The sequence below is a fragment of the Amblyomma maculatum genome, chromosome 7, assembly GCF_055883805.1.
Source record: "Amblyomma maculatum isolate TAMU_Amacu chromosome 7, ASM5588380v1, whole genome shotgun sequence".
NCBI classification, from domain to species: Eukaryota; Metazoa; Arthropoda; class Arachnida; order Ixodida; family Ixodidae; genus Amblyomma; species Amblyomma maculatum.
Window position 1 is genome coordinate 98,732,753 of NC_139350.1, and position 16,506 is coordinate 98,749,258.

The window sequence follows — 16,506 nt, forward strand, 5'->3', positions numbered from 1 at the left end:
CCTATTTTGGACGTGCGCAGCCTCTAACTATGCCCCCCTATCACAGAGGCGTGTCTTTGGCCATGTACTGAGTGCCAGGCCGCCCAGATGCGGCAGCACGTAATTCGAATTATCTGTAGTGGAACCGACTTTCATTCAAATTAACTGGCTTTCTTATACACAGACCTCTATGTAGCTAGCTCGGAATAAGTGGTGTAGTTCGAATTCCCCGAAAGTATTAATTATCAAGGTTCGAATTAAAAAGCTTTCACTGTATGAGCGCAAACACAAAAGCCCTAACTGGTGCTCCTCCTACACTATCAAAAGTGAGTCTGCCAACGAAACAGCATAGAAACAACCTTGTGGCACATGTATGCCCAACAATATACTGAAAACTTTCAAGAGGCACATAACAATCTAGATACATCCATAAAAAGCATGTGGTGCTTAAAACATGGTGCTGAAGTTTTGAAGCATTTCTCCATGGCCTTTTCGCAGTGCAACACAGTAGCAGTGGTGCCTCATTACAAACGGCCCCTTTGCATTATGGGGATGCTTCAGGGCACAGGTTGTGACAAGTGCGGTGTGGATGCAAGAGAGAAAAATATGAGTAGGCGTGATAATGGCGTGATGCCATCTCAAAATAAATCTAAAAGGCCAGCGAAACGTGCTGCAGTGCCTGAAATGTTTGGACTGCCCATATCACAGCTGCAGAAAGTTGTCCTTGAGTATGGCAAACCTTTGCGGGGCATTTTGGTGCAGCGTGGTGAAATTCAACACATTTTACACTTATGAAGCAGCACTATGCAGCTGTATCAAAATGGCACAGTTGGCGCAGCTGTTGAACCCCTGCAAGATGCATCCTCTGGAGCCGAGAATGAACCCAGATCATCCAGCCTCAATAGACGAGTGCCTGACCTCTTAGCCACTGAGGTGACGAGAGGGGGCAGTCACCGTCAGTAATATGGGCACTTACCTCCAAGGGCTTTCTTGCATTAGAGGATCTAGAGCCCCTAGAAGAGCCTACACGCACGCTGCAGGGACAAACACAGTGACAATGACACACAGGAGGAAGGTTATTACTATTCATCTGTGACCACACCGCTCTCAAGGGGAGGACAACTGGTGCTTCATTGTTTACTCACTGCTGGGGATTCTTCCCAGGCATAAAATATAAAAATAATGCATTAAAAGAATTTGCGGCAAATGCAGTGGCCTCCTCATAGATAAGTTCAAAGGGATTATAAACTGCAGATGGCGCATTTTTTGCTTGGGATCATGTGCTGGGTTACAGGTAAGTATGCAATGTTGATCAAGTCTGCAACCAGAAGCCCCAAATTTGAAGAAATCCAAAGGAAAGTTAATTAGTCTTGGAAAGACACAATAGCTTAGGACAGGCAGCAAAGGATTGGAAGTTATGAAGAAATAAATTTATTAGAGGCCAGATTAGAGATGGGAGGCAGAACTGCAGATACGCACCATGGGAGTGAAACTGCTAGAAAAAGAATGGGGTCATTAAAGGCATTTGGTAGGCATTCGCCATTAATGAACAGCTGTTTTACCAACATTCTTCTTCAAAAAAGAAGCATACAATAGTTGTATCCTACAGGTAATAACCCATGTGGCGGAAATGTGGAGGCTACCGAAGAAGTTACAAGCTGATTTAAGGATTGTGCAATGAGCTATGAATAGGAATTTGATAGGCATAATATTGGAGATAGGACAATAACTGTTACGACCAAGCATCCGCATTTGCGCGCTCTATTGTTCGCCTGTGGGCATGAATAAGTGCTTTGGAAATGTGGTGATGGTCCAATGGCTCTAAGTGAGCCTGTTTCCAGGAATCCTGTTTTGTAAGCATGTTTTGCTTTGTGGACAACCTGCAAATGCCAAATTGGCCCTGTCAAGAGAACGTCTGGAAAAACACAAAGAAACGTCCCCCTGCGGGAAATAGCAGGAAGTGCTTTCTTTTGTTCACCCTTCCAGTCGAGAAGTGCTATCTTCCAGTGATGAATGCCTCCTATCCAAAGGAGACGACAGAGTGACATGTCCGCTGACGTGCAGGACAAGAAAGGAGCATGACTCATACGGCCATTAAGTGATTTCCCGGGAATGCAGGAAAGATTTGCAATTGTCGAAAAGGGACCATGTTGGGAGCCCTATGCGGCGCCACGTGCACTCGGGTTTCTGAGAAGTAAAACCCCTTGTCAGAACCAGCCTGTGGTTTCTTTGCTGAAGAATAGAAATGTACCTCCTCTCCTCGCCGTTCCCAAGCTTTTCCCGCCAACAAGTGATCACGCCCAACGAATGAATGCCGGACCAGCCAGTGCTTCAGACCATCAGTGCAGTGATGTGTTCGATTGGATGCCGATACCTGAGGGGCGTGCCCTGGATTTGGTTGGTCAGCATCTTCAGAGAGGGGCTGGACATAGGGGGTTTTTAAGGACGCTGCAGAGCACGAAATGTCGCTCTGGGCCCTGGGTAAACGGCTCATCCAGTCGCTTCTCGCTATGAACTCTTAACGCTTGCCATTTTGCCGATGTACCCTTCTTTTTCTTGTAAATATTCTTGTAAATAATCTTGTAAATAAGTTTGCTCAAAGTGCCATTAAACCTGCTTGTACATATTTCACCAACTTCGAAGATTCAATCCTACTTCAACCCCGAGTCTCTGCACGCTACCAAGTGAAGGCCGGGTCGACTTAGCCCCAGCGTCACGACAACTGGTGACCAGCGGTGGGATCTGAATCTACAAGCCACAACGACTGGTGATCAGCGGTAGGATCTGAATCTACAAGCCCCAACACTGATGCCCAGCGTTGGGATCTGAATCTACAAGCCACAACATCTGGTGATTGGAGGTGGATCTGAAGCTACAAGCCACAACACCTTGTGATCGGAGGTGGCATCTCAAGCAACAAGCAGGAGCAACAATCGGCCAAGAGGGCAGCTCGGAACATCGATCGCATGTGTGGGTGAGTGCTTGGCTTTTCTTCTGGTGTGGACCAGGTTCTAGAACAGGGTTAGATTTTAGAACTGGTAAAGAGAGTGTGGAAACGCCTTTAGGTTGGTAGTTTGCACAGTTGTTTTGGAAGTAGCCGACACTCGGAGCGATCATGGACCTACAAAAGCTGCAGAAACCGGACCTGTTGCTATTGTGTGAGGAATTGGGAATTGATACAAGTGGTTTGGCACGAAAACCTTTGATTATAAAGGCAATCACAGATTTGGGAGCCGATGATGAGGAGCTCAGTGAAGCATGGAACCTCATCGCCCAAAAAAAGGAGGAACAGCTCAGACAGCAGAAAGAGCGGGAAAAAGAGGAAAAGAGGCGTGAGCGTGAACTTGAGAAGGAAAAAGAGGAAAGGGAGCGCGAACGTCAGAGGGAAAAAGAGGAAAGGGAGCGCGAACGTCAGAGGGAAAAAGAGGAAAGAGAGCGTGAACTTGAGAGGGAAAAAGAGGAAAGGGAGCACGAACGTGAGAAGCTTGAAAGAGAAGCAAAAAAGCTGGACCAAGAAATTGAGCTCCGGAAATTAGAACTAGAGTTGAGCAAGAGGTCGGGCGATTGTCCCCAGCTAGCGGTACCTCATCTCAACAAGGAGGCAGATTTCAAGATGTCAAAGTACATGCAGCCATATGTGATATCAGGGGATATCGGTCTGTATTTGGCTAACTTTGAGCGAACCTGCGAAAAACTGTCCTTCCAGCGAGACACGTGGTCTCAGAGATTATTGACGGTTCTGCCCAGCGAGGCAGCGGAGGTTGTCGCGCGGCTAAGCAAGGAGGACGCGGACAACTACGAGAAGGTCAAAGCTTGCCTTCTGAGAAAGTATAGGCTTAGCGCCGAGGCGTTCAGACAACGTTTTCGGAACGCTACTAAGTCCAGGGACGAGAGTTACCCTGAATTCCTGTACAATTTAAGAGTAAATTTGGGCGAGTGGCTAAAGAGCACAGATTCCTACAGTGATAGGGACGCTGTAGTCGAGCGAATTCTTTTGGAGCAGTTTTATAACTGCCTCCCAGAAAAAGAAAGAAATTGGTTACAGGACAGAGGCGAAATTAAGTCGGCAACTGAAGCTGCCGAACTTATTGAGGAGTATGCTTCGCGCCGACAATTCAGCAACCCAGCAGTGGATAGGCCCCGCAATCCCAAGTTCAGTGTGAAAAACCGTCAGGAAAGGCACTTTGCTAGAGTTGGAAACGAAGAAATGAAGGTTTCTTCAGGCAAATTCCCTAGAAAGGACGGCAGTGAGAAAAGTGGGGAAGTGACCAACGTGCAGAACACAAAGAATAAGCTTGAGGCTAGGAAGCCGCTCACATGCTTTAGGTGTAATGAGCAGGGTCACATTGCCGTCAACTGCCGGAAAGAAAAGATTGCTTTCTCGTATGTCAGGGACTGCGATGAAAATATGCAGCTTTTAGAACCCTACCTGCATGACCTAGTAGTCAACGGGAAGCCTTGCAAGGTACTGCGCGATTCGGCCGCAACGATGGATGTTGTCCATCCGGCGTATGTATCGCCTTCCGACTATACAGGACAGTGTGCATGGATCCGACAGGTAGTTGAGGAACAGAGTGTGTGCTTGCCGATCGCGAACGTGGTCATCGAGGGCCCTTTCGGCGAATTAACAACCGAGGCTGCCGTTTCAGGAAAGCTTCCTAAGTGCTATCCGTATTTGTTCTCCAACAAATCGGACATGCTACTGCGAAAGAGGGGCATCCTGTTCGGAGACAGAGTTGTGCAAGCCTTAACACGTTCAAGGGCGCGAGAACTAGCTACACTGCTCATACCAGAAAATTCCACAGCGGAAGAAACGGCAGTTAAAACAGTGGTCGATGTGGAAGATAGCAGGTCAGAAAACTTTGAGAGCGAGGCATCTCAGATATGTCAACTTGAAAGTGAGCTTGATGAGACGCGGAATGAGGACGTTCTTGAGAGTAACCTCTTGCCGCCAGTGTCTAGTAATCTCACGAGACTTTTAAGTGGAACCCGAGAGGACTTAGCTATAGAGCAAGCCAATGATCCCAAGATACAGGAGATAAGGGAGCGCCACCGCGCCACTAAGACAGCAAACAATATTTCTTTCGAGATGAGAAAGGGAGTGCTGTATCGCTTATTCAAGGATAAACGCGGAGTAGAGCGGGACCAATTAGTTGTTCCCCAAAAGTACCGCGGAGACTTACTGCGACTTTCCCATGGCAGCTCGTGGTCATGTCACCTTGGAATAAAGAAAACAAAGCAGAGGCTGTTGCAAGAATACTATTGGCCTGGATGTTTTAAGGACACGGAAAATTTTGTACGGTCATGCGACACGTGCCAGCGGGTTGGAAAGGCGCAAGATAAGTGGAAAGCTCCGATGGTGTTAGTACCAATCATTACCGAGCCGTTTCACCGGTTAGTAATAGATGTAGTTGGGCCACTTCCTGTGACAGAGTCAGGGTACCGTTATATCCTCACTATGTTATGCCCAGCCACGAAGTTTCCAGAGGCTGTTCCGCTGCGCGAGGTGACGTCCGAGAGTGTAGTGGATTCGCTGCTGTCAGTGTTTGCACGAGTTGGATTCCCTTCCGAGGTCCAAAGTGATCAGGGTAGCGTTTTCACGAGTGTCCTCACCACCTCATTTCTCGAGCGATGCGGCATTAAGGTAGTGCATAGCTCGATCCATCATCCGCAGAGCAACAGCGTAGAAAGATGGCACTCTGTTCTCAAACGAGTCCTGAGGGGACTGTGCTACGAAAACAAGCGCGAATGGGATACCTGCCTGCCTGCAGCGCTTTTCGCTTTGCGGTCAGTGCCGCACGAATCCACTGGATTTAGCCCAGCCGAGTTGGTGTACGGAAGGTCACTGCGCTCACCTTTGCGAATGGTGCGCGAAGCCTGGGAGGGGCGCGGAGAAGACCCAACAGTAGTAGAATTCATTCTGAACCTCTTGAATCGCTTACATAACACTAAGGAACTCGTTGAGGCCAGCATGAAGTCAGCCCAGGCTCGTTCCAAGGTGTACTATGATAAGACAGCCCGTCAAAGGACGTTTTGTATCGGGGACCAGGTGATGTTGCTGAGAAGTTCAAGGCAGAATAAGCTCGAAGTACAGTGGGAAGGACCGGCTGAAGTCGTTGCAAAGCTTTCTAACACTAACTACGCAGTGAAAATTCCCGGTAGGCGTAAAGAAGTGCGCATTTATCATTGCAATCTTATGAAGCCTTATGTGCAGAGGGAAGCCGTGGTAAATCTAACGTTAAACCTTCCCGAGGAGATGGGGGACAACTTGATTTGCCTCAGCGGAAAAGGAAGCAACGCTCAGGAGCTTCTCAAAAAGACGGAGCAGAGAGGAGAACTAAAGAAATCCCAGCTGTCCGATCTGGGCGAGATAATAACAGAGTTTGAGGCCTGCTTCGTGGACAGGCCAGGCAGAACTGATTTGACTGAGCACGATATTGAGCTGACTTCAGACGTGCCAGTGCGATCAAGGTGCTACCGATTTTCTCCAAGGCAAAGAGAAATTCTGGATAGGGAAGTAACTCGCATGCTGGAATTGGGAGTAATAAAACCCTCGGAAAGCGATTATGCTTCGCCTATGATCTTAGTAGAATCTCCAGGTAAAGACCCTAGGCCTGTGGTAGACTACCGAAAGCTAAATTCTCTCACCAGGGATCAAGTGTATCCTATTCCGAATATTGAGGAGAGAGTAGAACAGGTCAGTAGAGCGGCATATGTGACTACGCTGGACCTTACTCGAGGATACTGGCAAGTACCGCTCACTGAACGCGCCAGCAGATACGCGGCTTTCGTCACTCCGACGGGCAGCTACCAGCCAACAATGATGAGTTTCGGGCTCAAAAATGCTCCATTTTGTTTTTCCCGACTCATGGATAGGATTTTAAAGGGGTGTGAAACATTCGCGGTGCCTTATTTAGACGACATTGCGGTTTTTTCCGACTCATGGGCGGACCATATGGTACATCTAAGAGCTGTACTGAGCCTTTTGCGTCAAGCTGGACTAACCGTAAAGGCCGAGAAATGTTGCCTGGCAAGGGCGACCGTGGACTACTTGGGTCACAATGTAGGTCAAGGTTTCAGGAAACCCAGCGAGATTAAGATTTCTGCGGTAGCAGACTACCCGCGGCCGAGCACGAAGACGGAAATTCGAGCATTCCTGGGTCTGACTGGGTACTACAATCACTACATCCCTAACTATTCAGCTTTGGCTAGCCCTCTGACCGACGCTCTCCGCAAGACAGAACCGACAAATGTAGTCTGGGACGAACAAAAGGAAGCCTCCTTCGTAAACCTGAAGGCTGTGCTGATTAGCCGTCCGGTATTGCGAGCTCCAGACTATGGCCGAGAATTCACGGTCCAGTGTGATGCCAGTGATCGAGGGTTAGGTGCTGTTCTCTGCCAGAGAGATGACGACGGTAATGAGCACCCCGTGCTCTACTTGAGCAGAAAGCTGAGTTCTAGAGAGAGGGCTTATTGCGCGTCAGAGAAAGAGTGCGCTTGCATTGTATGGGCCATTCAAAAATTGCAGTGCTATCTTGGAGGGGCCAAATTCACCGTAGAGACGGACCATTGTCCCCTGGCTTGGCTGCAAACTGCGACATCGAAGAACAGTCGCCTTCTTAGGTGGAGCTTGATTTTACAGCAGTACAATTTTGAAATAAGATACAAAAAGGGGAAGTTAAATGGGAATGCGGACGCGCTTAGCCGCTGTTTCTAAGCGGTCCGAGATGTTCCTCACCATGTATCCAAATTGATAATCAGGTTTTTTTTTTTTTTGTGCGCTTGAATATATGTGACTATGTAAAGCAGCACGTTTGGTTTTCTAGGAATACGTGGGTCCTGAACGTCTTGAGAGTGGGCTTTTCTCGAACAACAATGGCAGTTTTCTTTTAACCTGGTCTCTTCAGACGGGAGCCGAGTGCTTGCTTCGACATGTGGTTGAGTTTCAGACAGCTCGAGCAATTTGGCCTACAACAATCAAGACAACGCGACAAGCAACAGCGAGCTTCAAGCGTTCACGTGCAGGCCATTAAGTCGTCTCTTCATGCAGCAGCTGGGACTGCTGCCCTCCGAGTCTCTTCTGGCGGGGGAGGAGGCTGTTACGACCAAGCATCCGCATTTGCGCGCTCTATTGTTCGCCTGTGGGCATGAATAAGTGCTTTGGAAATGTGGTGATGGTCCAATGGCTCTAAGTGAGCCTGTTTCCAGGAATCCTGTTTTGTAAGCATGTTTTGCTTTGTGGACAACCTGCAAATGCCAAATTGGCCCTGTCAAGAGAACGTCTGGAAAAACACAAAGAAACGTCCCCCTGCGGGAAATAGCAGGAAGTGCTTTCTTTTGTTCACCCTTCCAGTCGAGAAGTGCTATCTTCCAGTGATGAATGCCTCCTATCCAAAGGAGACGACAGAGTGACATGTCCGCTGACGTGCAGGACAAGAAAGGAGCATGACTCATACGGCCATTAAGTGATTTCCCGGGAATGCAGGAAAGATTTGCAATTGTCGAAAAGGGACCATGTTGGGAGCCCTATGCGGCGCCACGTGCACTCGGGTTTCTGAGAAGTAAAACCCCTTGTCAGAACCAGCCTGTGGTTTCTTTGCTGAAGAATAGAAATGTACCTCCTCTCCTCGCCGTTCCCAAGCTTTTCCCGCCAACAAGTGATCACGCCCAACGAATGAATGCCGGACCAGTCAGTGCTTCAGACCATCAGTGCAGTGATGTGTTCGATTGGATGCCGATACCTGAGCGGCGTGCCCTGGATTTGGTTGGTCAGCATCTTCAGAGAGGGGCTGGACATAGGGGGTTTTTAAGGACGCTGCAGAGCACGAAATGTCGCTCTGGGCCCTGGGTAAACGGCTCATCCAGTCGCTTCTCGCTATGAACTCTTAACGCTTGCCATTTTGCCGATGTACCCTTCTTTTTCTTGTAAATATTCTTGTAAATAATCTTGTAAATAAGTTTGCTCAAAGTGCCATTAAACCTGCTTGTACATATTTCACCAACTTCGAAGATTCAATCCTACTTCAACCCCGAGTCTCTGCACGCTACCAAGTGAAGGCCGGGTCGACTTAGCCCCAGCGTCACGACATAACAGAATAGGTCAGGGAACAGATGTGAGTTAATCACAGTGTAATCAAAATTGACAAGAAATGAGCATAGGAAGAACACGTAAAGCTGAAGAAAAGGTAACGGAATGGATCTCAAGAAAAGGCAGGCATAGCTGGGGGCAGAAGTGATAGTCTGGTATGTCAGTGGAAACCAAAAGTTTGCAGGGATACGGTGAACAGGCACAGAAGAGGGTTCCTTGATGGTCAAGAAGAGAGGCCCCTTCTGGCAGAGAGCATAGTCTGGATGATGACAATGGTAATGTAGCTCACCTCAGCTTAGCCAAGGCCGTATCGATTTCAGTGGGGTGGCCACCATCCTTTGAGGGAGGTAATAACAGGCGGGGTACGATTAAGACAGATGAGGGCCTCTAGAGTGGACACTTTTCCTGTGCTACCATATAAGAGTTCTGCACACTGACCAGTGTTAAGTGTAAATATGCTGCCCAGTTCTCAGATACATACACAATCTCCCTTTTCCTTGCTAAAGCTGTTTCTGAAAAAACCCGCTTTAAAGTGTGCCTCATTCATAATTATAACGAAGTGTCTAAAGGTACGTCCGACGTATCCATTCGATTCTCGTAAAGATACGGCGGACGTCGATATACAGGCTCATGGCTATATGCACATCGAACGCGGCCACATTCCGCTTGCTACGCGTGAATGAATCTTATCCTCTATGATATCAGCTAGCCGCGACTCTCGATGAGTTGCTACGAAGAGTGCATCCGTTCTAACATAGATCACGGTCTTCACTTAGGGTTGTGTACGGCAAGCATCGCTGTCACGCACATAGCTGCAGGCGATGCTACGTACTGCACCAGCTCCACCAGCTGGCATCGAGATACGCACATTCACGAGCAGCTTTCGCTTCGCACTAAACTATCACCTCGATCTGCCCGTAATGCGAGCGAGCTAGTCCTAGCATTTACGCTGTCTTAGGTCCTGCATCGACCTCCGAAGATCTAGCGTCGGCACAACACACACACACCTCGCCGTGCAGAACATTCGGCAGTACAAAGTATGTATGTGAAATGGCATTTTGCTCGTTCCTCACATGTAGACCAAGGAAACAGGATGTTTCTAGCTAAATTCTTCGTTTAAATTCTGCCTCAGAGCCGTAGCAAAAGACATGCCAAATCTACTAGACGCCTGCGCTGCTACTGCGGCGAGCTGCACATCGACTCGTCGAGGCGAATACCTACTGCACCGCACCGCAAGAGTGCACAACCGGAAAGCCGGAAGCGCGAATGAAGCGAATTCCCTGTGAACAGCAATGTTCTTTGGTATTTAGGGGAAGACTAGACTAAAGTGCTTAGCCTGCATCTTTTTCTTGTCGTTGAATTTTGCGTACATGTAGTTTAAACCCCCGCATGCTCGAGGTTAGCGTGACCCGACTGAACGGCCGCGCAGCTTTGAAACGATCGGGATCGATATGCATGCATCGCCAGACTTAGGTACGCGGTAGAAAATGTGCGCTGCACATTTCGTTGCAGAAGCTGACTCTTGGAATTTTGCAGAGTGCGCCACGCAAGTGATCGTTGCTACAACCACGCATCCATGTTCCAACGGCTGGCCCACCCCGAGGCGCATAAATGTTCAACCGTGGACGTATCAATGATCGAAGAGAGGACAGATTTTCACAATATTGGGCGCGAAATCGATAGCTACCAGTGCTCAGCGTTAGAGAAATTCTGCCTTGAACATGCGCAATTCAGTGTTTCAGGTGTGGTCAGTAGCTATAAGTTTGAACAGTTCACCTGTCAAGTCAGCGGCGCCAGCAATGGACCGGCGGAGCGATTTTCCACGCTACACCGCTGTCTTGCTAGAAAGCCTACCTAGGTGGCGTTTGACATTCAGCTGCTTTTTGTGGGCCCCGTAATTGAAAGCAACGCCTTCAGAAATGCGTTAAATGTTCAAAAATGTATTCTCTTCAACAGTTTCACTCCAGGCTGTCCAAGCAGGCGGACGTTGATAAAACAGTTGAGCACTCCAGTCTTGAGAAATCTGTAGAATCGCCTTCAGTTTGTAAAATTATTGGAATAGGTCACTTTCCGATCGCTGGGACATAGACCCTCATGACAGCGCTTTCACGTGAATAAGGACCCCACCAGACCGAAAGCTGTCTCATATAACATAGCTAACCAAGGTATACCTTACAGCATTGTGTTGATTTTTATGGTGCATAAGCGACTAATGCTGCCATGCACCAAGAACAAGGTTTAATGCATTTATTTTGTGTGTAATGGCTAAAATGTTCTTTAGGATGTAGCTTGTTTAGGAGCATTTTAGGACACCAAAAATGCAGGAAATTTGCACGTCTCTCCTAGGATCATGCTGGGATGGAAAGGGATCTGTTGCAAAATTGTACAAAATGTTTCCTCTTATTTTCTCGACTCTGGCACACGTGTAAGATATGGTTTATTGTTAGTTCATCTCCACACTCCTTGCATATTGGTTTGTCCTCTTTCATAAGTATGAAGCTGTGTGTGAGGTGTGGGTATGTGTTTTGTGAAGATGACCTAAAATGGCCTCCATGTTGTGTTTTTGATTACTGCATGATTTCTATTCCTTAATGACAGGTTTGACAAGTATAGTTTGTAGTTTATTTAATTGTTTCAAAAATCCTGCCATTTCACTCTCACTTTTCTTTGTACAAGCTTCTTGGTATCTTCATGCAGCATATTCACCCTCTGTAATTTAGCATTGCGTCAAGGTAACCTGGTTATTTTTTTTCATCACCTTTCAAGACAACTGTCCCGATTTCATAAAGTGTAGGGTTTCTGACGACAGGAACTCCTTGGAAGTCATAGAAATAAATGAGATCCACAATCATGAGCTATCTAGGGTATGCATATACATGTCCATCGCTCAGTGGAATGGTGTCAGTACACTGTTAGAACAGGCCTTGTGGTAACGACAACCATTGTCTGAGGTGGTCCTTTAATGGGCATTGAAATGCTATGTAACTACAGGTACTGATAGAACTCTTGATCATGTTATGTGATGATGCGATCCTTCCATGCATATAGGTATACATTTCAGAATCTGCAGTGCACCACTTGACCATTTGCCACCAGTTTGTGTGAAAATGTATTTTTCATGCACGTTAACCAGTATTTAACAGATGACCCCTGTGCACAAGCCAAAAGTGCCACGAGCCAAATGTCACGAGGCCACACGACATGGCAGGAGCTGTTAATTCAAGCTTACAAAGTTATATTTGAAATATGTTCCGGGACGTTTCAGCTCCAATTAAGAAAGGTTGAGGCTTACAGAGGTCTATGCCAGGTTGTCTATCACCTAACAGGGCAGCCTACGACCGTATGCTAATGAGTATATCTGAGATAACAGAGACATGAATTAAGGAATTAGTAATTATGTTTGTAGCAAAGGGCATGTAAATTAACGGGAATCCACAGTGGGATCTGCAGACAAGAACCATTAACGCTGGCACACCATACCCTTAAGGTGGAGATTAGGAGTCTACCTAATTTTTTTTCTGCTCAAAGCTTGTCATTTCCTTCGTTCTTCCAGATGAGGAAGATGTGAAAATGATAGCATCGAAAATTCCTGAAACCATCGTTAACGAGGATGCTGATCCCAACAGCGTAAAAAGGAATTTCAGAAAAGATGGGTGACTAGTAATGCTGGCAACAGTTGAGGCTAAGTGGAAAGACATGAAATTGAAATGCAACATATGCAGAGATATGTTGCGAGACGACCAGTCTGTGGTGTGCGACATCTGCCTCTGTTAGTTTCATCAAGTGATTGGCCAAAGCAGATGGGGCTTGTGGTTTTGTGATAAGTGCAGTGTAGTAGCATAGATGCAACCTTGCCCATTAATAATTGGAGTGGAGTAAGTGCATTGTTAGTTGTTCATGGTTTCCATGCAAACATTATGAGAATTTTTTTCCTAGAGAATGTTTGCTGAAATGTGAATATAATGTGCAATAAAACTAGTGTTTTCTTGCTATTTACTTTTCCTTGTATACATTAGTTCTGTGAAGAAAACCACAGGCTAGAAGGAAATGTAATGGCATGAATTTTGATAGTTGGCCCCGTTGTGCTGGCTCAGTAGTTAGAGTGCTTGGCTGCTGAACCCAAAGATGCAGATTTGGTTCCAGCCAGAGCAGGAGCATTTCAAAAGAGGCGATACAATAGGCCGTCATGCACCGTGCGGTGTCAGTGCATGTAAAAGAACCCCAGGTGGTCGAAATTATACCGGAGCCCTCAACTATTGTGTTCCTCATAGCCGTAGTTATTTTGGGATGCTAAACCAGATATATATCACATCATACTCTGAGTAAGATGCTATTCATGGTCAGTTAATCATACACTAAATGATCAATTTTTTTTCTGCATGGTACAGCAGCTGTTGTACAATTTTACTTTAGCCTTCATGAAGAATATCACACTGGCTCCACATGGCCTTCTGTTGACCCTTGATATGCGTCACAATCACACACCCGAGTATGTATTTGTCTAAAGGCACCTATGCATGAAAGGAGGGGACCGTTACTCTCCATTTGTCAGAACTGAAATACACGATTCACATCATTTCTGTAATTCAACTGCCTGCTATTTGAACTGTCCAGCATTGATGCAAGTTTCAAAGAACTGCAATTAGCAAATTAATCCAAGCAGGAAACCATGCAAGAACTTCTTCGGTTTAATTTTAGCAACTGTTTGAGAACTAAAATTAGCCAAATGTTGCAAAACATAGATGAGAGGTTACAAAATCTAAAAAACAATGCAGCCTGCCTGTGGCATGCAGGGTTTCACATCCTAAAGTGACATATGTAGCTATGAAAAATACCGTAGTGGAGAGCTCCAAACTAATTTGACTGCCCGGGCTTTGTACTTTGCGTTGACATCTTGCAGGGAACAGAAGCATTTGCATTTCACCTGCACCAAAGTGCGACTGCCATCACTGGCATTAAACATCACGACCTTGGGGCAAGTAGCCGAACGTGCCACTAAGATGTCACAGCGTCTACGTACATGCTATACACGTCAACCTTTCTAGCATTAAAGCTGTCACATGCATGGCAGATATTCATGTTCAGCTTTGGACTGACAAGTTTAAAAGTGTACTATTTGTATTTGTCTAGCATGAAAAATAAAGGAAACTAAGGAAAAACGAAAAAAAAATGAACATATGTTGAAAAAGCACTAGTCATTAACACATAAAGCATATTCGTTCCTTTATTAATGATAAAGTTGCCTTCAACAATAGTACAAAGACTGAACATTTAGGAAGTTGCTGTGCCAGGCAGCTATTTTACTGAAACCTGAACCATTTCACCTGTAATAATGCGCATCCCGGCGGTGTGGGCTGGGCACTTAATTTTCGGTCCACTCCAACATGCGAAAACTGCATCATGTGCATTCCCATTTTCCGAGTTTTGAGCTCTGTAGCGCAGGCTAACAAATTGTCGATGACTTATTTTCGTCTGATTGTTGCACAGCGCGTGTAAATAAATTACCACCGCACCTAATAAACACTGACATGCACGTGCAACATCGCCGATCATAAACGGACACACTGATGTCCGTCCGGACATCGGCGCACTCATCACAGCACTCTTCGTAGTCTCACACAGCACTCTAGTAGGACGTAATCCGTACATCACAGCATCTCACGGTAAGCACAAACCACACCTCCAACAAACACGAATGACTCGATGCTTGGGTTAGATCCGTCCGGGTTGGATCCGTCCGGCTTTCCCGGCGGATCCCAAGGCCCATATCGGAGAAAAATGCGTTGGGTCCGTCGGAAGAACCCTACCGATCGGGTCCGTCCGCCGTACCTCTGAAAAATATTTCCCGGATCCGTCCGTCGTATCCCGAAGAAAAACGCACCGGGTCCGTCGGACGTACCTTTAAGACCATTGATCGGGTCCGTCCGACGTACCTTTAGCCACAGCCTAATTATAACTGCAGGCCAAATGGAAGCTATACAGCAAGATGTTCCCTATGTTATCTGCAACAACAAACATAGTTTTCGACTCCAAAATTTTCCTGCCGTCAAAATTATTGTTTTGCAGCTCGGACACAGTCCTGCTCTGTAACATAACATTTACACATCATGTTTGTATTCCACTAGGTGTGGATGAGATTTCGTGAACCACAAAAGGCACCTAAAGGTATAGGCTGCGCTGCCTGAAGCGGAAATGCAGGTTCCGGAAAGTCAACCCATCCAACTCGAAGCCCTTAATTACTGGCTGAAAATAGCTCGTAAAACTCCGAATACCAGCTGATGCCACGCTCACTAGCCTGCCCCACTTCCTTCACAAGCATAGTCAAAAATCATGAAAGGATAAATTGCACTCTGTGCAGTCCACTCACCTTTCCTGCATCCAAATTCCACGCAGTCGCAAACTTTCCCTGGAGCTCTCTTGCAACGTAGCACACACTTCCCACGGGACGGCACGCACAGCGGTGTGTGCGCGCGCGCAGCTCAGCAGCAGTTTTAGCGGTCGGACGCAAGCGAAGTGGAGAAAACCGCATATCTTTCCATGCCTCCCACGTGCACAGGCACGGCCCAGCTGATCATGGAGGAAGGCAGCTGATTGCCCTTGTATGCGGCAAACGTAATGAATGAACTGCCAACAGCCTTGTGATACCTGCAGCACCCAGCGATAGGACTGTAGTTCCGGATTATAGCACGACGCGAAAATTGAACGCCGACGCTGCGTGCAACGTGCACGCCACAAACACAACAGCGGCGGCGAAAGGGCGAAAGCGCGAAGGCAGCTGAGCTCATGCGGTGTGGACGATCAGCATCCTGCACCAGAGGCGGTCCCTCGCTGCTGTCACGTGCCCACGTCACTTGACGTCACCGCTAGACAGCGCGCGTCGGTCGTCGGTCGCGGCGGCGGCTGCTCCAGCGGAGTGCGTGTCGTCTCCCTGTGCTGGGCTTAGCGTAGGGCAAAGCTCAAGCTTCGACCTTTCATCACAGACTGTAATCTTTCTACGCCGGGTACACCAATTAACGGTTCCAGTGTCCTTTGTTCTCATTCTTTTCTTTTCCCGTGCATTCGTGAGGGGGCATAAGGACGTCTCGACCAATTCGATACCATTGGTTCAACTTACGGAGATGAAGCCGACATTGCATGTACCTTGCGGCGCTGGTTGTACGCCCGTTGTTGTTTTTTTTTTTAATTCCTGGCTCCTTCATTAATATAATATGTCAACATGGTTTCAGGTCGAAGAAATCGTCAACTCCAGCCATCACATAAATTAAGTAAATCATTTTTACGTATAACGGAAACAGTTTGCACGCTTAACGCGTTAATTCCGTTTTCCTGAATGCATTACTAATTCAATAAACAAAACAATGCCACATCAAATATATTTAATTAGAGTGCTTCAAGAAAGCTTACGTAATGCATTTTTAAATGTTGCGCCAAATATTTGT